The sequence below is a fragment of the Oryza sativa genome, chromosome 10 (assembly GCF_034140825.1).
Source record: "Oryza sativa Japonica Group chromosome 10, ASM3414082v1".
In the NCBI taxonomy this organism is placed as follows: Eukaryota; Viridiplantae; Streptophyta; class Magnoliopsida; order Poales; family Poaceae; genus Oryza; species Oryza sativa.
The window spans coordinates 23,479,828-23,502,459 of NC_089044.1; the positions used below are offsets into that span (position 1 = coordinate 23,479,828).

The 22,632-nt window shown below is 45.3% G+C and overlaps 1 long non-coding RNA gene across 1 annotated transcript; it reads left to right on the forward strand.

Moving 5' to 3' along the window:
* The first annotated feature begins 853 nt into the window (after positions 1-853).
* On the forward strand, positions 854-2,742 carry LOC136353599 (uncharacterized). The gene is made up of 3 exons (XR_010736913.1): positions 854-1,459; positions 1,933-2,162; positions 2,597-2,742. It is a non-coding gene; the product is annotated as an uncharacterized lncRNA (long non-coding RNA).
* Positions 2,743-22,632: the final 19,890 nt, after the last annotated feature.

Consider the following 22,632-nt stretch of genomic DNA (forward strand, 5'->3'; position numbering starts at 1 on the left):
ACGTGACACTTACGTGACAGTTTGATCTGAAAAAATAAAATTGGAAAATAAAAAATTACAACAAAGATATGGGGCCCATATGTCACTCAAATAAGATAAAAATAGTGGGACCCACATAACCAACAAATATCTTGATGAATGACACTTATACCCCCTCATTCACATATATAAGACAAAAAAATGCGTAATGAATTTTTTTTATAGATAATGCATAGAAATTTATGTAAAACAAAAGTAAATTATATACTTGCAAGTGTATACAATAGCCATTAGACTCAAGTTTCTTTTGCACATGTTGAAATAATGGGAAGTACAAATGTTGTTTATGTATCTTGGTTTTCTCTTTACTAGTGTATAGTTGTATACAAATTAAGGGCAAAAGAGATATTTTCTAACAGAATTGTTGACTATAAATAGCTATATGGCATATTAAGTGGCCCAAGGATGATTTTAAGCAAAAACAAATTCTTAGAGGACCTATAAGGATCAAATTCCTATCCGGGCGGTACGGCGATTCAATATATGCTACTCTCTTCATTCCAAAATATAAGGAATATAAGGATTTATATTTTGAGACGGAGAAAGTATTAATGATGATGAGGAAGATACACTAGTCTACCCTATAATCTATCTATTCTTTTGCTGCTCTATAATTCAACAAGTTGTTTTACTCATTCATAATTCATCATGTCACATATCCAACGGTCCACGATCATTCAGCGCATTAGATCCGACGACAGGGCACGCACGCGGGGTCACCCAGTATGAGACCGTGCACACCGAAAATCACGCACGCCTCTCCCCTCTGGAGGTCCTGACTCCTGAGGCTTCCTGGACGTCCGCCGCGGCGCCGGGTGGCGAAGAGGGAGAGCCGGCGACCGGTGGCGCGCACGGAGGAGTCCGAGGGCGGCCTCCATGGACGGCCGCGAACGAATGCGAGGCGGCCCGTCGGCGGGTGCTGGGGGCAGCCGGTGGTGTGCGTGACGGCGAACAGCTAGGGGGAAGGATGGAGGGGGGAATGGGCGCCGCGGTACTGGGTGCGGCGTCGGCTGTGGGGGTGGACGGGGAGGAATGCGTGCGACGGCGGCAGTCCACACCGACTGAAAATCACCGCAACGTACCTTCAACCGCTCATCGCTGCGTGCGTGATTTTCGGTTCCCAGATTCCTCGCCCAACCTACAGAGCACGCCGCCACCTCCTTCTCTCTTCCCTGCCACAACCTTGTCGTGCCGTCTCAAGCGCCGCGCGCGTTGTTCGCGCCATCCCTCTCACGCCAACCGCCGCCGCCGCCGCCGTCGATTCCGACTCCCCTCCCCGCTGACCGCGTCACGACAAGCCTCCAACGCCCGCGCCCCTCTCCAGCGAGCGCCTCCCGCCGACCGCGTCGCGAGTCGCCTTCGCCTTCGACACCACCACCACCAACTATCTTGCGCCGCCTTCTGTACCGCTGCGGACAAGGTAAAGCATTGCTCGATCCCATTCCGGACATGGCTGCCTTTGGGGTGATAAGCTCGATTAGAAATGCAAAGATCCAAGTTGTTTGCATTGTCCATGAAGCTATGTAGAGTTTAGGTTTATAGGTCTCATGCAATGCAAGAAAGGTGTGTTTGCTGTTGCCTTGAGCATGTCAAGAAAGGTAGGAATTTGGGGCTTTTCTTGGCTTGCAGCTTTGGAGAAATTAAAGGATGAACTGGTTTGCTTTGTCTACTGAACTTTGAGTTTGCCGTCAGTTCGGGTCAGGACTTCTAATATGCAGTTGGTAGAGCATAAGCATGAACATTGGCAGATACATAAAATTTCTCCTAATGAAATTTCTTACGACTGTTTTAAAAGAATCGATATTTGACAAAATATTTATGTGTTTCATCTTGCATATTAGAACAAGCTATTTGATCCAGTTGTGTTCAGTTCTCCATTTTTCTTAAATTCAGGGTATAGTCGGTGAGGTGTAGCTCGCTAGGGACTGCATCTGCGTCATTGCCTAGGTGTCCGCCTCGCTGATCTCGTCCGCGCCGCCATAACTCCATCGACAAGCCTCGCCGATCCGCTCCACCGACGCACCGCCAGGACTCCATCCCTTGCCTCGCCGATCTGCGACGCTGATGAGTCGCGGACTCCTGCATCGGCATGCTGCCACCGCCTCCGCCTTGAACGCCAAGAGGTACAAAAACCCTACTCCACCACCCATCCACCTTCTAGCTGATCCCCATCCCTAATATGACCATAAATGTGATGTCCTATGAAGCATCAAGCATGTATGTCTTCTCCCTTTTATTTCACTTTTCATTGATGATTAGCTTGGCAGCGCTGATTTTATGTATATAGCTGGTTCATTAACAAGGCACAAAAGCTACCATATACCTTTAACCCATAATCTTGTATGCATTTTACTAGCCTAAGCTCCCAGATCAAGGGTGCTATTTCCCGTAGATTTAGGTTTCGCTGTAATTAATGAGCAGTTGATGCAATTTTCTATTTGTACTTGGGTGGTTCTTTCTATCAACCACATCAATTTTTATTCATCATTGATAGACTCTTAGGCTAGATGTATAGTTATGAACTTGTGATTCTCTGCTGCTGAAATGTGTTATGCAGGCTGCAGCAGAAGGCCATTTCTGAGGTCAGCGGAGGGAATTTCTGCTAATTTTTCCCCCCTGCATTTGCCTTCATTTGTACTGGATAAATTTGAATAACTATGCATGCGATTGGAAATGCTGTGTTTAATCTTGCTATTCCGAGCATAATTGCGACCCATTGTGTTCTGCACTTTTTGCAAAAAAAAAAAGGTTCAGGAGCATAAGTGTGCTAGCTCTTTCAAATTCTTTTAGGTTCATTATTACAATTTTGTTTGAGAAAATTTGTTTGTTTGTATGCAGCATTTCACTTAGGTTGTAAGGAACTCTGTATTTTGAGTAGTTCTAACCACATATTGTCGTTTAGGTTAATTGCAGGTCATGAGTAATACTGCACATTTGTCAAAGTGAATGGTGTGGTTTAGACTTAAAAGCTCCATTCATCATCTCAGCTTCATAAGACTGACTTGCCATACTAACATGCATCCGAGCTCCTGCATTCAGTTTATTCATGTATTGCAGGCAAGCTGATGCATGGCTTGCTTATATTCCCTTCCCACCATTACCTGATAGCGTTTGCTCTTTAACGTAATATTCACATGCACTGTACCCTCAAGGTTATAAAGGGCAAAATTTATTTATGAATATGGTAACGTTGAGTCTGTCTTCAGTGGCCTGTTTGCCTTGGGTCTGACCAGCAAACATGGTTGCTAACATCGGTTTTGGATTTTACATATTGTTTACTATGGTGATCCTTCTGAACTTATGGTCTGAATTTTAGGTTCTTTTGTCGAGGGTGAGCTTCTTTGCCTTTGATCTGATATTGCACAATATAATGTGCTTCGGTGATACTTCAGCATGCACAATATAATGTACAGTAAGGTGCAGGTCTCCTTTGTTATTCTTGCCTCTTCACCTGAATACCTGATCTCATATATCATATATATTGCAGAAAAGGTGCATTTCTCTATACGATTTGTGGACAGTAGATAGCACTTACAAGGATCACAGTTAGATTGTATTTCCTCACTGGTGTGTATTTTGTGAGTAAAATTTCCTTGCTATTGTTATTTAGAAAGCTGAAGTGTAGTAAAATTAGAACATGTATAATTACAATTAGTTCTAGGAGCCAAATTAAAGTTGTTTGTTAATTAACTGGTAAAATTATTTATAAAGGTTTGCAACCATAGTAACAACCTCTGGCATGTAATAATGAACGATTCTATTTTCAGTTCTACAAGCAAGAAAATATGCATGTATGGAGTAGGCTGGCAGCTCTTACCAGGTGCAATGACACTTGAACAAATTTATTTGATCAATGATGAGTTGTCTTAACATGTATTGTGCTTTAGCAAATGTGTGTTGTCGGATAGAATTGTTAGTTGTTTGTCAAATCCAATCTACTGTGACAAGCAGCAGATGCGCGTTTTTCTATAGAAATTCTACTGGGCATTCAAGACTAAAAGAAGTTCTCGTATTTTTATGGTGGTGGATTGGGTGGTCATTTGATAGAAGAAAGTGTAAGTTTGGTGTAAAGAGCTTCTTGTAATTTTAGACTTGTTGAGTATTGTAGATGTACGGTGATGAATGACATGAGCTTTATGGCTAATAAGTCTTTACTATAATAATTTTTATGTTTTGATTTTGTAAAAAAAGAATTATAACTATTGTACTGTTATGTTGTTCACATATGATGGTAGAAATTCTAGATACAGTGATCCTATTGTCTCATATTCTGACATACCTTAACCTGACAATAGTGTCCTTAAGGTGGCAATGTAAACAATAAATCAGAAACTCGTCTATCTAATACTAGAATTTCGGTCGTCTGGATTCTATGTATTATCCTTTTTTTAGGAACTTCAAAGTCTAGGCATTGATTCTTCAAAAGATAATCAAACTAGATAATACCCCGTGCGTTGCTGCGGTATATATGAGCGAAAAATAAGATGCATCACAATATATGAAACACAGATAAAGAAATAATATGAATTATAACTATGATTTGTACTCCCTCCATCCTTAAATGTTTGACGCCGTTGACTTTTTTAAACATATTTGACCGTCTATCTTATTTAAAAAATTTAAGTAATTATTAATTCTTTTCCTATCATTTGATTCATTGTTAAATATACTTTTATGTATGCATATAGTTTTACATATTTCACAAAAGTTTTTGAATAAGACGAATGATCAAACATGTTTAAAATAGTCAACAACGTCAAACATTTAGGAAAGGAGGGAGTATAACTTTTAAATATATATACTATCTGTGGTTCTCTACATGATTTTAGATCACAAAACACTGTAGTACTTATACACAAAATTGATGTTAGTGTTGGCAGTAAAAATTTATCGGTTAATTGGAAAGTCAAATAAAAATCAAATAGAAAGTTCATGAGAGAAAATGTAGAAGTTAAAACCAATAATTCTACTATTATCTAAGCTCGTATATGTGGAGGAACAGACAGTCGATCAACAGTGCAAAATATTAGCCACAGTAAAAACTAAACCTCCAATTAAGACTAATCCGTGGTCTTGCACTGCAACGGATATTCTAAAAACTGCTAAATACATACAGGTGAAAATATCTATATACTACTCGTCGAAAATTTTAGTTGTCCGTTTAGATTGGATGGATGCAGGTGCTATAAATTAAATCAAATCAAACAATATACTCTCTCCGTTTTAAAATGTTTGACACCATTGACTTTTTAGCATATGTTTGACCATTTGTCTTATTAAAAAAACTTGTGAAATATGTAAAACTATATGTGTATATAAAAGTATATTTAACAATTAATCGAATGATATGGAAAAAATAAATAATTACTTAAATTTTTTAAATAAGATGAATGGTCAAACATATACTAAAAAGTCAACGGTATCAAATATTTTGAAATGGAGGGAGTACGTATCAGATAAGGATGTTTGTCTTTATTAGTATGGAGAGGACCTACCACAAACATATTCAACGGACTAAATGGATAAGAAAAATACCTCATTCTTAGCCCTTCACATTTTCTTGAAGTCGACTTGTGTATAGCCATCCTGGGCACGCTGCTCAGCGACATAAATAACAGATGGATGTGGTTAGACACCAAGCAGCCAAAACATGATCCCATTAGGATTAAAATTTAGCAACCTACCAAGATATTTAGAAATTGACATATAAAGAACACAGATAATCAAAGGATCAAAGAAGAAATGTTCATGAAAGGGATATGGATTAGTATAGCTGCAGGTAGACGCAAGTTTGACAATTGCATACACCGTCTGAAATGAATAATAAGACAATAATTAAGGCATCACCTACCTGTTCTTGTTCCCGCATCTACATTTTCTGTTTTATCTCTTAGTTCTTCTCATGTATTTCAGCTCCATCCCGAACAGCCTAACCAAAGAAAAAAAATCCACCTTTTCTGCTTACAAAGTCCGAGGAACATTTGCAGAAAAGGAGCTTATCAAGATTGGAGGATAATAGGAGCACTTATGGAAGCACTTCCTTGTTGCACTCCTATTAATGTGGGTTGTACCTTTCTCCAACCAATCGTTAAGTATTTGCAGGATTGCGAAGTGACCTGCATATATATAGCAACTGAATAAAATTCGATTGAAGGTGCACATGGAGGCCAGGAAATTCAGAAACAACAAAAGGTGCATTTCATGCACATAATATTAACATGTAAGAAAAGGAACATAAGCAAGACTAAGTGGATGCGAAGTAGATCATTTTGATATTTGCATCAATTGCTTACTAAAACACAAATACCTGATTGTCTCATCTAGAGTCAAATGAACCCATCCAATCAACCCTGCAGGATAAGAAAACAAAAATTGTGAATGGTAGTCGGATCCATGAATTGGGGATATGGCCTACAAAGCAAAGCAATTAGAGAAAAAAAATCAATTAGCCGGTGCAACGTTGATTACTCGAAGCAATCAAAATAAACTAACATCTGAAAGAAGATTTAAGTGATCAAACGAAAAGCATCTTCACAAAAGATAAAAGTAATTTGGCCGGGTGAGTTAGGGATCAAATCCTATATAACCATACAGTGATCCATGCATTAGGGGATCTATGACTCACAAATGAAACTAAACCACCAAGCGAAGCGTAGCATGGCCATCTCCTATCGGTTCCTCATGTCACAACGTCAGTGTGTGGATGGCTTGCCATGCGGTCGAATCAGATTCTAGACACAGTTCAGGAAGTCCATCGATGGTTGCAGGAAGGGGAAACGCAGCGTCAGAAAAAGGGGATGTGGAAAGGCGGTGGTCAATTGATGTTGCTACCGGCGGCGCTCATGCTTGCTAATGAGAATGGGGAACGTGTGACAGGAGACTCGCTGGGCTGGAATTAATGGGTCGATGAATAGATGGGCCAGGAAAGAAAGGAACATGGGCTGTGCTTCCATCGACTGATCTAGCACGTTCAAGCTCGATCCTAAGGCCAGATTTAATTGGGATGACGTGGAACAACCACAGCACAGGAAATTAGTTTTAATTGCACTTAGTGGGGATGACTTGTATAGGTATATAGGATTCTTGCAAATGTTAAATTTAATTCATAACATACGCTATACATGAAAGATTATTTAAAATTATCGTAGCGTTAGCACGGACAAGTCACTAGTGTTTCTAATGTTCTAGTGGAAATGATCTGGTGATGCAAATTTTTCTGCTTACTCTCTCCATAGGATTTTCTATTTACGTGTTTGGTACGAAGGAATGCTAGAAAGGGGGCCCAACAAATGCAGGTTGTTCATTTGGTGATGCTTCACAACCGGGTCTGAAATTCGGAAAGATTACAAAGTCACAGACTTTCCAACTATGCGACGTGTGCATTGTGTGAAAACACGGCTGTCTGGGAGATCTGTTTAACTCCAGTGCAGGTCCAAGGCTAGCCTCGAGTGTCTCAAGGACATGCCAGCTGATTTTGGGCGTGTTTGGTTGCTGCCCTGGCGAGTATTTGCCTGGCCTGGAGCTAGCCAGAGCAGTAAGTAGTAGTGTTTGGTTGCTTCCCTGAATGGTGTCCATGCTCAGGCAAGGGTGCCGGACTCAGGCCACCAAAAATGAACGCCTGAGTCAGGCGTGGGTATGTGTCTAATCCTCCCCCATTGATTCTTCATTGATATGACTGCTATCAACACTTGTCAACATCTTACTCAAGTAAACAAAATGTTTATATATAATATATTCACTCAGGCGTAGGTTTTCAACCAAACAACAAAACATCACACATGCCTAATCAGGCACAATAAAACACAGCTTTTCTACCACACAGGCATGGATTTTTCTCAGGCAAGTCAGTCAGGTCACCAACCAAACAAGCCCTTGATCTTGCAATCAGCAAGAAAGAATAAAAGCAGAATCAATTGACCGATAGCCGATCTGCCGATAGGCCGATAGCATATCGTTGATGGTCTCAGCCGATATAGTTAGACCAAATCGGCTATGGACTGGATATGTCAAAGAATAATAAACCCTAAACACTCCCAATCGCCTGTAATACTATCTATAGAGTTTAACAGATTGATTTAAAACGGTATTATGAAAGTAGCCAATGTGACAGTATTTAGAGCAAGAGAGATAACGTACTAGTTAATACTTTAGTACAAACTTATATAGGCAGATTGATCCATATAAACATATCAAACATAAATCAAGCATGAAGGCGTAGGAATCTAACCGACACTGACTAAAACTTGATATGCTTATACAAAAGATCTATCTATATAAGTGGCGAATATACATGAAACAAGGAGAGTGAAACATGCATATTAGGTAAGATCGGCCGAAACCCCGATACTATCCTTATTATGCTTAATTGCAGGCTAGATTGCACGGTTCTAAGCATGACTAGGTATGATGCATCTCAAAATATGAAAAGAAACATGCAGTCTAGACAATCAAGCAATTAGACACTTTTCAGGATGGTAGATGCCTTAGCTAATCTAATATAGCAAGACATATGATAGCAATGACTCGCGATATCGAGCCTAACACGTCTAAAACGACATGTTAGCCCCGATAGCACAGGCCATTGAGACGGGTTACCTCTTGCGAAGAACTCGTCGGAAAACGAGAAAAGTAAAAGGGTGATGATGCGCCGAAGTTGTATTGGAGTTGCTCTCATATTACAATGCTATGGGGGCTAGGGCTGGATGTCGAGCTGGCTCGGCTCGGCTCGGTCTGGCTCGTTAGGATAACGAGCTAGCTCGGCTCGGCTCGTTATCCTAACGAGCTAGAAACCAAGCTCGGCTCGGCTCGTCAGCAAGCTCGAGCTAGCTCGTTTAGCTCGTGGGCTTTGGGGATGAGAGAAAGCAAACAAGGGGAGGAGCCGAGGAGGGGCGCCGGGAGGAGCGGCCGTCGTCGGGAGGAGCGGCCGTCGTTAGGAGGAGCGGCGCGGGCGGCAGCGTCCACGGCTGGCCGCGTCAGTGCCAGGGAGGAGCGGCGCGGGTGACGGCGTCCACGGCGGCATCGGCGCCGGGGAGGAGAGGCGCGGGCGGTGGTGTCGGCGCCGGGGAGGAGAGGCGCGGGCGGCAGCGTCGACATCGGGGAGGAGCGGCGCGGGCGGCGGCGTCGGCGGCTGGCCGCATCAGCGCCGGGGAGGAGAGGCACGGGCGGTGGTGTCGGCACCGGGGAGGAGCGGTAGCGTTGAGGGCTGGCGCCTGGCGGCGGCTTGGGTGGGGATTAGGGATGGGGACAAGCCAGAAGGGGATTCACTCACTAGGGTTTTGAGAAGGGGATGGGCTGTTGGGCTGGGCTGGGCGCCTGGGCCTCATTTGCTTTGGCTCGTTAAGGCTCGCGAGCGGCTCGCGAGCCAGCTCGAGCTGGCTCGTTATCTCTAACGAGCTGAAATGCCAGCTCGGCTCGTTAGAAAATTCAAACGAGCCGAACCTGTCACGAGCCGAGCGAGCTAACGAGCCACGAGCTTCCTGTCCACCCCTATATAGGGCTCATATTATATCCCGAGTACAAACTTAGTCCATTATAGACACGACTCAAACCTTTCTAAAGTTAAGATATAAACAAGACCACATAGGCAGTCTCTTGCCAAATCTCTAACAAACCGACTCAATATTCTAATTAATAGATACAATTGTCTTAATCAAGCTCTATCTCTAATTGGCAATGGCAGTTATCCCAATTTAGGCCCATGCCGAGCCCAAGTCATGTTATATCGGCTATATCGGCCATCGGCTTCATTAACTTTGATCAACTTCATACTCTGTTTTCAGCCGATACGACATTCCGCCGATGTGCAGTCTGACTCGCAGATCAACTCGATTTCACACCAAATCCGCTTCGATCTTCTTCCTCCTTTTCTGAATCTGATGCCAAATTCTATTGTTAACACTACCAAAACTGCTCAACCACATGTTGATTACTTGTGTTTTGACCTAGGAAACACGGTTCAAAGTCCTCTGGAGTTTTGGTTATTGTAGCGGCCAAGACACCTTCCACCGAAGACTATTTAGTCGCACCGCATGGTGACTAACTTTGCATAGCTAGACAAATCTAGCATAAGGAGATAGAAATGCATTCATATTGTTATTCTCTGACCAATTGGAGTTTGTGGAATGCAGCAATAAATCTAGCATAAGGAGATAGAAATGCATTCATATTGGTTATTCTCTGACCAATTGGAGTTTGTGGAATGCAGCAATGCTCTAATATTCAGAGGTCAGGCTATGCAATCCTAGGTGCTGGTAGCAAGAATCATGACGGAAGCAATAATGCATTGGCATAGGGCAGGTGGTGGTGGTGGCCTTGCAGGATGGCGTACAATATATAGTTAGTTGGATGACCGTTCTTACTTTTCCATGCATGTTTTTGTGTAACGTCCTGCCTCTCCTAGGCCAGGCCCAATAATGCATTGGCATAGGGCAGGTGGTGGTGGTGGCCTTGCACGATGGCGTACAATATATAGTTAGCTGGATGACCGTGGCCCTGTTTGTTTCAGCTTAAGATTAGTAGATTACTGTAATCTAGATTATTAAATCAGATTACTCTAAGGTGGATTATAATAAGCTGACATAAAATAAGCTGCGAGTTGTTTGTTTCTCTGGATTATTTGAGGCATCTAATTGTAGTGGGCCTTTAGCCACTCAATAATATGAAAAAAGCTCCTTTAGAGGAGATTATTAGATTATACTATCTGGCTTATAGATTATAATAATCCAGCATAATAATCTACTTGTTTGTTTCAGCTTACTACTAATAATCTAGATTATAATATTCCTAAGCTGAATCAAACAGGGGCTTACTTTTCCATGCATGTTTTTGTTTAACGTCCCGCCTCTCCTAGGCTGGGCCCACTTACATCTGGTAGCTTTCATAGGTCATAGACTATCCTCACAGACCAACACAAGTTTTTTCTGCACATTAAGTTTTTGTGTAACGTCCCAGCTCTCCTAGGCTAGGCCCACTTACATCTGGTAGCTTTCATAGGTCATAGACTGCTCTCACTAACACAAGATCACTCGTGCGCACTCAGGAAGAATTTCATACATGTTTTTGTCTAACGTCTCCTCACTCGTGCGCACCCGGGAAGAATTTCGAATTTCATGCATGTTTTTGTCTAACGTCTCCTCACTCGTGCGCACTTCATAGGTCATAGACTTCCCTCATAGACCAATACAAGATCACTCGTGCGCACTCGGGAAGAATTTCATGCATGTTTTTGTGTAACGTCTCCTCACTCGTGCGCAGTTAGGAAGAATTTCCCGATCGGCCACCCATCCCTAAATTGCTCCAAGCCAAGCACGCTTAACCTTATAGTTCTTTAGAGATCGGCTTCTAGAAAAAAAGTTGTAACTTGTTGATATGAGTATTCTATTAATCCTATTAAGCCCTGGGCCGGGATGTTACAACTAAGGTCATCGCAATAGACATGGACATGGACATGATCAGTCAAATTATTCATGGACAGCACACAAAGATAAGTTAGCAAAGTGGTACAAATCAGAGTAGCAACGGCTAGAATGGCAAAGAAATAATAGTTGATAATGTGGATAGATAATGACAGCAGAAATTCTACCAGGATCTTACAAGCTTATGCAGGATTAAGGCCAGATAGATTCACAACATGGAATGGAAACTGACTCTTTGCGCATGTATGCACTTGACATTTTGATTTAAATGAAGAGACATAATTTTGTATACAAATAAAGGAACAAGCTCAAAATCTACTGGTAGTGCATATAGAAGCTTCAATTTTCAGTGCAATATAAGTTTTAGTTTTTTCTCATAGTTGCAGTTTCACTTGATCAATTTTTTTTTAAAAAAACCATAATGATAAACTGGGCAAAAAGCAAAAGCAAAAATTCAGTAGTTGAAACCTACCTTGCTAATTTATACCCCTTCCGTTTCATGTTATAAGACGTTTCGACTTTAGTCAAAGTCAAACTACTCTAAGTTTGACTAATTTTATAGAAAAATGTAGTTTGACTACTCTGAATTTTAGGGTTTAGGGTTGGGGTTAGGGTTTAGGGTTTTGAAAGGAAACCGTCATAAAATGGACACTTGGCACTAGGAGGATGAAGATACTCATTGGATGCTTGAAGAAACTCTATCCTCCCAAGGCACCTCCACATATAAATACTCCTCCCATCCTTCATTCTCACATACACTAAATAGAGCTAAATTATAAGAGGCTTTAAGTATACTTTAGGTTATTTATATGTTCTGTTTTTTCTATATATAACATTGGTGTTATAAATGAGTTTCTTGTCCTTTTTTCATAAGGATTGACTTTATCCATAGAATAATTCTAATTAAAACAATACTAAATTTCTTCCAACCAACCCTAGATTGTTCGAGCACCACATTATTATCTACATTTTATTATGTAGAAATAGAAATATGTTTTGAGTGGATATTGAGTCGCATTTTATTATGTAGAAATAGAAATATGTTTTGAGTGGATATTGAGTCGGTTTGTTAGAGATTTGGCAAGAGACTGCCTATGTGGTCTTGTTTGTATATTAGCATATTATGCCATGACAAGAAGTACTGCCCTGCCCTTGATGTATGCTTCTGTGCTCTAATTGATTCAATATCTAATTACTGCAATTAGTGCAGCTAATGTATTTGCGGAAAAAACTCCATAATACAATACTCCACATTTGTTCTAGATTTCATTTTTGTTTCAAGTTTGCTGGTCCTACTGCATGTGCATGTAATAGAATGTAATAGAGTGCATGTAAGAACATACGAACAAGTAGACCAAGGATTTTTGCAACGTTTCTTTGAGAGTTTATTTAGGGACCTAAAACAATTTACTGTTATGTGGATTGAATATGCTTGCTAGTCAGCTTGTTTGAAGCTCGATTTGAGACCTTTTACTTAAGAATATCTTGATAAGCAGTATAATTAGAGATGTAATTTTTGGGGCGTATGGAATGAGATGGTTCACTGTTTGCATATTTCTGAAAGCACTATATTGATACATACTATATCTGTTGTATATATGTTTGGATTTGATATGTTTTAAGATTTTTTAAGTGAGCACTTATGTTTTTCTACGGCACATGTCCCATTTAAGCAAACTCATACAATGACAGTGTGGTTATGCATAAGTTACATGTAAACAAAAACATTTTGTTCAGGACAAGCAGCAGCTATTAATTAATCGAAAGGCACAAAACTTGAGAAATGAAATGTTAGATTTAAAAGGTTTTACCTGGTCAAATAATCTGTCAAGCAAATCCAGATGATGTCGACACCTCAAATTGTAATCCTGAGAATCTCTCGATCTCTGCACAATAAATACTCATAAGAGAATAGTAAATGTTTGTTCGTAAAGAATTTAAACAAAAGTGAAAGTAATATTACCATTTTAGCCCACAATTTTATGGTGTTTCTGATCTTTTCTTTTTATATTCTTGACATCGTAAGTTGATCTTTTCTTTTATATTCTTGATACCGTAGGTTGCTCCCTGATCACACATCTTCTGTTGGATCAACCGATAAGACTCTTCCGACAGCTCACCAGAAGCCTCGACTTCTTCCACACAATACTGATATAACATAAGTGTGTCATCATCGCTCCACGTGACCCTAGGAAAAAAAGAACGCCCAAGACTTAGGGGGAGAATGATGGAATAAGTCTTGTGGCGCGGAGGGGCCGAATCTCGTGCGGGCGAGGCTGTCGGTGACGGAGGTGTCCACCATCTCAGGCTTCTTGGTACTGCAAAGTGAAACATTTGATGAATTAAGATTTATCTGAGTTTATGCCAAACATCAGTTTCCCTATCGGAAGAAACTATCGGAAGAAGAAAAAAAAGCACAATTTCACAACCTATTAGTATGGTTGACTCATGTCGAGGGGAAAAAAATTACAGTTAATGAGAAGTTAATTGATCACATAAATTTGAATTGTGCCCTTGAGCCACTGCCATGTGGGGCCCGCATGTCGGCGCGCCCCCTCTCTCTCTCTAGGGTTTAATAATGGCGCAATAAATCAATTAAGGACTTTTCTATTTATAGTAAAAACACTGTGGATCTTCTAAAATTCATAGAAAATTCATCCGAGCTCCGTTTAAGCCCATTCAAGTCTCAGTAAATTAAGAAAAATGCAAAGAATCCATTAAAAATGGTTTTGTTCTCTGTTTTAGTAGTCTTATAGCCTTTTTGTATTGTTTGCTTTGTATGTCGCTTAGATTCCGGCTCTCCCGACGCTCCGGTGTACTTTGAGATAGTCGCCGAGGTCCCTCCAGCTGCAGAGCAAGGCAAGTCATGCTTGTCACTTAAACATGTTGATCCTATATTGCAAATGCTCTATTATTTTCCTTTAAATACTGCATTGTTTTACAATGATACCATGGGATGTTTACCTACTGTCTTAGCCATACTAATTATTTCCTTGTTCCTTTGTTAGCTTGGGTTGTAACATGATTAGATGTTGGACTAGGAATTTCTTAGCCATGCTTAGTGTCACGCCCCGAACTAGTCCCGACCAGAACTAGCCCGTGACGCTCCAAATTAACCTGTTAATCGATACCAGTCCCAGGAAACAGTGCTAGTATCACAAGAAGACAGAATATCACAGCAACAGAGGTCTCTTTAATATAGAGAAGGAGTACAGTCATGTTGGGCTGCGGACAGATCCCGAGCTCACAACTGCATTACAAAAGGGAAGCGGAAGCCAAGACTTGGACCAAACAACACAGGCGCGACTTGGGAACTAGGCGGAAACCCTAAAACTCAACGTAGCCGGCTTGCTCCTGGAAGAACTCCTCGTCAGCGGGATCCGCTTCATCTTCTTCAGCAACTGGGGGGGTAGTTATTTATATAGAGCAAGGGTGAGTACGGGAGTACTCAGCAAGCCATGGGAAATAAGTGTTTAATGCAGGCTTCAAGGAAAGGCTGTTGTTTTTGCAATTGATTTTATTTGAACTCTTTTCTGAAAACGACTAAGTGAGTGCTTCTCAAACGACACGGATGAGACAGTGCGTCTCGTCCGGTCGGAGTATGTGCAAATGTATCAGTCTTTAGAATTGATCAAGATTGGCACCCGGCCAACAACTTTCAAACGGCCACCCGGGCCAACAACTTTCAAACGGCCACCCGGGCCTAGCTGATCCCATCAGCTGCAGATTTTCCAAACATCGATCCCCTTTCCACAACAGTAATTTCCCAAGCAGTAGTCAAACAAAACTACGCTAGGAATCACCTCACATCCACCCATGACCGTGGGCACGGCTGTTCGAACAGTTTGTTAACCTCTGCAGAGGGGGTACACTTTACCCACATGAAATTCCAAGGAAACGGTCCTTAGGTGCAAGAGCGGGAAACCGTACACCCGGTACGTTCCCCGGTCCGCGGCGGCAACGGTCGGGGCGGCGCCGGCTAGCTACGGGGAGGCTACTCGTGCTACTACCCGAGTCTAAGGGGAGGAGGTGGAACGAGGAGGAAGAACGGAGGGAGGCACTACCGTGCGGGCGGGCGCAGTGATGAGAGCCGACGGCGCGAAACGTGATCGTTTCGGCCTCGGGCCGAGGAAGAGGAGGGGGAGGGCGCGCCCGGAGTCCCCTTCCGCGTCCTTGCTTGTGCCGGCTCCTCCGACACGCGCAACGACGAACGGCGACGGCGAACAGAGCACGGGAGGCGGCGACAATGGCGTGGCGGCGAGAGACGAAAACGAGGGAGATTGGAGGAGGGAGGAGCTTGGGTTTATAGGGGCGACAATGTCGGTTTGGGAGAGGGGAACCGACATTGGACGGTCAAGCCGGCGAGCTGGCGCCCGGCTAGCAGCCAAAACGACGACAGGAGGTGACGCCGGCGAGAGGAGGAAAAAGAAGAAAGGAAGAGGGAAAGGGGGCTTGCCTCCTTGCCGCTTTGGGAAAAGGAGGAGGAAGCGGGGGGGTGACGCGGCAGAGGGAGGAGGAGCTCTGCCTCCTCTTCTTGGAAGCTAGCGCGTGGAGGGGCGGGGCCGAGTCGATGACGACGGCGATGACGGTGGGGCGGTTTGGAGCGGGGCGACGACACGGGCGGCAGGCGCGGGCAGGCGCGGCAGAGGCTAACGGCGGCGGCGACCAGGCGGTCGGCCACCACGGCACGCGCACGCGGAAAGCAACGGGCGGCGCTGCGGTTTGAGCGGCGCGGCTCGGGCACGAGTGCTGACCCGCGGGGCCGAGCGGCTGCGCGGCTACAGGCGCGGCATGGCAGCGGGGCCGGGCGGCGCAGACGGCACAGGCGCGGCACGGGCGGCGACCACGCGGGGAGCTCGCTAGGGATGGAGGCGGGGAGAGGGAGAGCGAGGGGGGGAGGGCGCTCGACGCGGCTTACGCGCACGCGCGCGTGGCGCGAGGGCAGAGCGAGGGAGAGAGGGAGAGAGAGAGAGAGAGAGAGAGCCGGGGAGGGAGGGGAAGATGGGCCGAGAGAGATTCGGCCCATCGAACCCGAGGGAGGCAAAATAGACTTTTGCGGAGGAATTGATTTGGGAAGGATTTGGATTCGGGATTGAACTCGACGATAGATCGGGGATTTGAGATCTGAGAAGGCACGGACACTAGACAACAAGCAAAGAAACAGATTTCGCAAATAGGATTTTTAAGAGATAATTTTTCCCGCTAGGCGCCACGACGGAACGGGCGCTACAGACCAACCCCCCTAACAAGAATCTCGACCCCGAGATTCAGCACCTAAGGGAGCAGCTCCGGGAACTCGGCGCGGAGAAGATCTTCTTGCTCCCAGGTTGCCTCATCTTCAGAATGGTTGCTCCATTGGACTTTGTAGAACTTGATGGTCTTCCTTCGAGTCTGACGTTCTGCCTCTTCAAGAACCTTGATCGGTCTTTCCTTGTAGGTCAGATTCTTTTCCAGCTCGATATTACCCAGGGGGACTTGCTCTTCTGGAACTCGAAGACATTTCTTTAACTGGGATACGTGGAACACGTTGTGCACATCTGCGAGACCTTCAGGTAACTCAAGATGATAAGCCACTTCGCCACGTCTGGCGGTTATGAGGTAGGGGCCGATGTAGCGGGGTGCTAACTTGCCGGACATCCCAAACCTCCTTATACCACGGAGAGGCGATACCCGCAGGTACACATGATCTCCTTTTTCGAACTCAAGGTCACGCCTCCGATTGTCAACGTAATTCTTCTGACGGTTCTGCGCTGCCTTTAAACGTTCTCGGATCAGCTTAACTTGTTCTTCTGCTGCCTTGAGTATGTCAGGACCGAATACCAGCGCTTCGCCCACCTCATTCCAGCACAAGGGAGTGCGGCACTTTCTTCCGAACATTTCCTCATTCGATGACATCTGAATGCTGGCCTGATAACTGTTGTTGTATGAGAACTCCGCATACGGCAAACAACGATCCCAAGTGCCTTCGAAATCCAGGGCACACGCACGTAGCATGTCTTCTAGGATTTGGTTTACCCTTTCTGTCTGACCATCGGTCTGCGGATGGTAGGCCGTACTAAAATTTAGATCGGTTCCGAGGGCTTCATGCAACTGCTTCCAGAACCTTGAGGTGAACTGAGTGCCTCGGTCTGACACAATCTTCTTGGGACAGCCAAATCTACACACGACATGGGTCATGTAGAGTTCTGCTAGTTTCTTTCCATCAAAGGTGGTTTTCATTGGCACGAAATGAGCTGATTTCGTGAGTCGGTCCACGATTACCCAGATGGAGTCGTACCCGCTAGGGGTTCTTGGCAAACCGGTGATGAAATCCATTCCGATCTCTTCCCATTTCCACTCGGGGATCGGTAGGGGTTGCAGCAGACCAGCTGGCCTCTGATGTTCTGCCTTGACTCTTTGGCAAATGTCACACAAGGCTACGTATTCTGCGACATCTCGCTTCATTCCAGCCCACCAAAAGTATGCCTTGATGTCTTGGTACATCTTCGTACTTCCTGGATGAATGGAGTAGGCGGACTCATGAGCTTCCTTTAGGATGAGATCTCTTAACTCCTTCTTGGCCGGTACACAGATGCGTGGACCATACCAAACTGTGCCTTGATCGTCTATGGAGAAATCGGTGTCTTTCTTCTCCTGTATTCTTTTTATTAACTCTTTTATCCCTTCGTCGTCTTTCTGAGCTTTCCGGATTTGCGATTCTAGGGTAGGCTGTACTGTCAAGCTGGCAGCGACACCTGACTGTACTACGGTCAGCCTTAACTTTTCCAGATCTCTGCACAGGCGATCTTGGTCGGGCCGTATTTGATCTACATTACAATAGGTCTTGCGACTTAGCGCATCAGCGACCACATTAGCCTTACCGGGGTGGTAATGGATTCCAAGATCGTAATCCTTGATTAGTTCCAACCATCTTCTCTGCCTCATATTTAACTCGGTCTGTGTGAAGATATACTTAAGACTTTTGTGATCGGTGTATACTTCACATCTGTTCCCGATTAAATAGTGCCTCCAGATCTTAAGAGCATGAACCACGGCTGCCAACTCGAGATCATGGGTGGGATAGTTGACTTCATGAGGCCTGAGCTGCCTGGATGCATAGGCCACAACCTTTCGTTCTTGCATTAGGACACATCCTAAGCCTTGTCTTGATGCATCACAGAAGATCTCGAAATCTTTTCGGATATCTGGCAAGGTGAGAACTGGGGCAGTGGTCAACCTTTTCTTCATTTCTTGAAAGCTGTCTTCACAGGCTGTAGACCATTGAAATTTCTTTTCTTTCTTTAACAGCTCGGTCATAGGTCTGGCTAGCTTAGAGAATCCTTCAATGAATCTTCGATAATATCCAGCTAAGCCAAGGAAGCTGCGAATCTCTGACACATTCTTGGGCGGGTTCCAAGCAAGTACAGCCTCAACCTTGCTGGGATCTACTTCGACACCGTTGGGGGAGATCACGTGTCCAAGAAATGCTACTCGGTCTAACCAGAATTCGTATTTCGAGAATTTAGCGAATAGTTGATGATCCCTGAGCTTTTCCATTATCAGCCTCAGGTGTTCAGCATGTTCTTCCTCATTCTTGGAGTATATCAGGATGTCATTGATGAACACCACGACAAACTGGTCCAGGTATTCCATGAAGATTTTGTTCATTAAGTTCATGAAGAATGCTGGAGCATTGGTGAGTCCGAAGGACATCACTGTGAACTCATATAGACCATAACGCGTTGAGAAAGCGGTCTTCGGGATATCTTCTGATCTGATTTTCAATTGGTGGTAACCTGATCTCAAGTCAATTTTTGAGAAAACTCTTGCTCCTTTAAGTTGATCGAACAAATCGTCAATCCGTGGCAACGGGTACTTGTTCTTTATAGTTACTTCATTCAGGGCTCTATAGTCGATTACCATTCTCTCAGAGCCATCCTTTTTCTTAACCAGGAGCACTGGGGCTCCCCAAGGGGATGAGCTAGGTCGCACATAACCTTTACTCTCCAATTCTTCGATTTGTCTTTTAACTTCTGCTAACTCATTAGCTGCCATTCGGTAGGGTCTTTTTGCAATTGGTGCGGTGCCTGGTGCCAGTTCTATGGCGAACTCAATCTCTCGGTCTGGTGGCATACTCGTTAATTCTTCTGGAAATACGTTGGGATATTCACAGACTATGGGCACCGACTCCAAGGAGGTGACTTGTAAACAGGTTAGGATAGACCGACTCGCGGTAGGGGTGTTAGAGGTAAAGCGGACTTGCTTTCCTCCAGGTCCTTGCAAGGTGATGGACTTTTCGGCACAATCTATCTGCCCTTTGTGCTTAGCCAACCAATCCATCCCTAGGATGATGTCCAAGCTTTGCGAGTCTAGGACTATCGGTTTGGCTAGGAAGTCAACTTCCTCAATTCTAAGGTTAACTTCCGGGCATATTTGAGTTGCCCTTATATTCCTCCCAGGGAAATGTACTATCATTGGTACACGTAAATTTTGGGTTTTCCAACCATTTCTTTTCACAAAAGCTTGTGATATGAAAGAATGGGAAGCTCCTGAATCAAACAGAACTATTGCGGGTACGGAGTTGACAGAGAACATACCCATCACAACGTCTGGAGCATCCTGAGCGGTCTCAGCTTGAATGTGGTTCACCCGGCCTCGACCAAAGTTGTTGGAAACACGAGAACCTTGTCCACTTGCCTGAGAGCTAGGACGAGACTGAGCTGCCGCTGGAGTAGGAGTTCTGGCAGTGCTGCCATTAGCATGCCCTGAGTTGGTGTTGGTAGGATTCTGAGGGCACTGTCGGGCATAGTGGCCCATCTGGTTGCACCGGAAACACTGAACTGCTGACGGTCCTAGCGATGACTTGAAAGAGGTAACATTGTTTGGCGCAGTATTGCCACTAGGGGCACGCTGCTGTGGCTGAGGTGCCTGACGGTTCATCTGAGGACGAGGGGCGTAGCCTGGCTGGCGGTTAGCCTGAGTGACCGACTGGTGGTATTGCATGGGTTGACCGTAGCGAGGGCGAGGTGCGCCTCGGGAAGAATTTCCCTGATGGTTAGACTTGCGTTTCTTGTATTCTTCGGTAGCCTCTTTTCTGGCATCCTCAAGTAGAAGTGCCTTGTTGATCATATGTTGAAAAGTGGGGAAGTCATGAGCAAGCAACTGGAGTCTCATTCCAACTGCGATCCCTTTCAAGAACTTCCTGATCTTCTACTTGTCTGTGTCCACTTCCTCAGGGGCGTACCGAGCCAACTTGTTGAACAGACTTAGGTACTCATTGACACTATTATTGCCTTGCTTAAGTTTGTTGAATTCCTCTTTCTTCATATCAATGGCGCTTTCAGGCACATGAGCTGCACGGAAAGCCGTAGCAAACTCAGCCCAAGCAATGTTAGTGGGTTCAGGGTGTGCATTGCAGTAATTCTCCCACCAATCTGCAGCAGGTCCTCTTAGCTGGTGAGAGGCGTAGAGCGTCTTCTCAACAGGAGTACACTGCACTAAGTTGAGTTTTCTATCAACATCTTTCAGCCAATCGTCAGCCTCGACGGGCTCGACGGTCTGAGAGAACTCTGGCGGACGAGACCTCAGAAAGTCTGTCAGCTTGGATCTATTGTTGCCCATGTGAGGGTGGCCATTTCCATGCGCACTATGCTGAAAACCGGCTATGGCTGCGGCTAATCCTTGCAAGATTTGTGTCTGAACTGCCATTAAGTGCTGCATGTTGTTTTCCACATGAGGTGGGGAAGGGAGGCGTTCTTCTCCAGAATTGTGACTAGCAGTGCGGTGAGAGCGGTGAGACTGTTCCATCTCTGCATTACGGGAAGCTGTGTGATGCGAGCGGTTGCTGCGGCGGGGTTGCTCAACTTCTGCGTTGCGGGAAGCAGTACGGTGCGAACGGTTGCTGTGGTGAGACCGCTCATTAGCTGACTCATGATTTTCTTCTGGCTCAACTCTACCTTCTTCAAAACCGAAGCGGGCTGGCGCACGAGCAGCACGGCGGGGGCGGCTAGCCATCTAAACTCCCAGAAGAGGGCGGGGTAAGAATCAGATAAGCACTTAGGAGGGCAAGGAGCAAAGTAAATAGCAACTCAGATAGCACACACTAGGCATAAGCTGGATTTTTCAATCATAAAAACACCTAATACAACGGGTGTGGACAAGTCACAGAGCTACGCCGAGCTTGACTGTACGCACACCACCTAGGAGAACCAGACTACCAAACAACACCCACAACAAACACACGCACGCACTACCTCGCCACGACTCCAAAAGAGTTGGCGGCGAAACAAAAGGGCCTAACACACGGACGGCTGCTGAAGACTGCCTCCTCTACTCCTCGTCCGTCTGGCTGCCTCCTGTAGTCGGCTCCTCAGTCGAAGAAACGTCAATCGGCTGACGCGAAGGGACCGGCGGAACCTGTCGAGGGCCGATAGCAGCACGGGCCGCTGGCGGTGGGGGAGCTGGGTAGTCGAATCGGAACACGGTGGAAGAACCAACAACACGCTTCCGCGCAGTGCGGATAAAGCGTGGGCCACGGCGGGAGGAAGCAACTGGGGTGTGTCCGGGGGTGTAGGAGGGGCTAACTGGGTGTGGGTAGGGGGAGTACACTGGTGAGTACGGCGCACGTGAGCTGGGGGAGCGCGGGCCACTAGGAGTGCGAGCAGAGCCGCGGGAGCTGTGGGAGGACAGGTGGCTGGCGTGGCAGAGGCGGCCTGAGTCCCAAGAGACAGTGTCAACTGAGGTGACACCCTCCTCGGCCAGACGGGCCTCCAGAGCGGCGTAGCGGCGGGCAAGGGAGCGGTAAGTCTCAAGGAGTAGGTAGTGCTGAGTGGCCTGAGCCTCCGAAAGCTCAACCATGCGAGTCAGCACTGGCTAAGACTCGCTGTACGGACAAGGGTACCTGGCGTCTGCATGGCCAGAAGGAAGGCGTGGAAGCTGCCGGAAGGCAGAGCCCCCGAGACGGTGGCTGTAGTCGTGGGCCAAGCGACGAAGCGCAGTCCAGGAGAGGTCCTGGTACGCGATCTGGAGAGTGGGCCTGGCCACAGTAAAGTGGTGTGGGCGAAGGCCGGCTCCGTGTATACCTCCACGAGGGTAAAGGTACACAGAGAGCTCACAGCGAGGGGGAACACGGTCCACGGAGTACCCCGTGTACTCGGGACACGAGAAGCCAAGGAAGCGGGCGAGGTCACGAAGCTGAGCG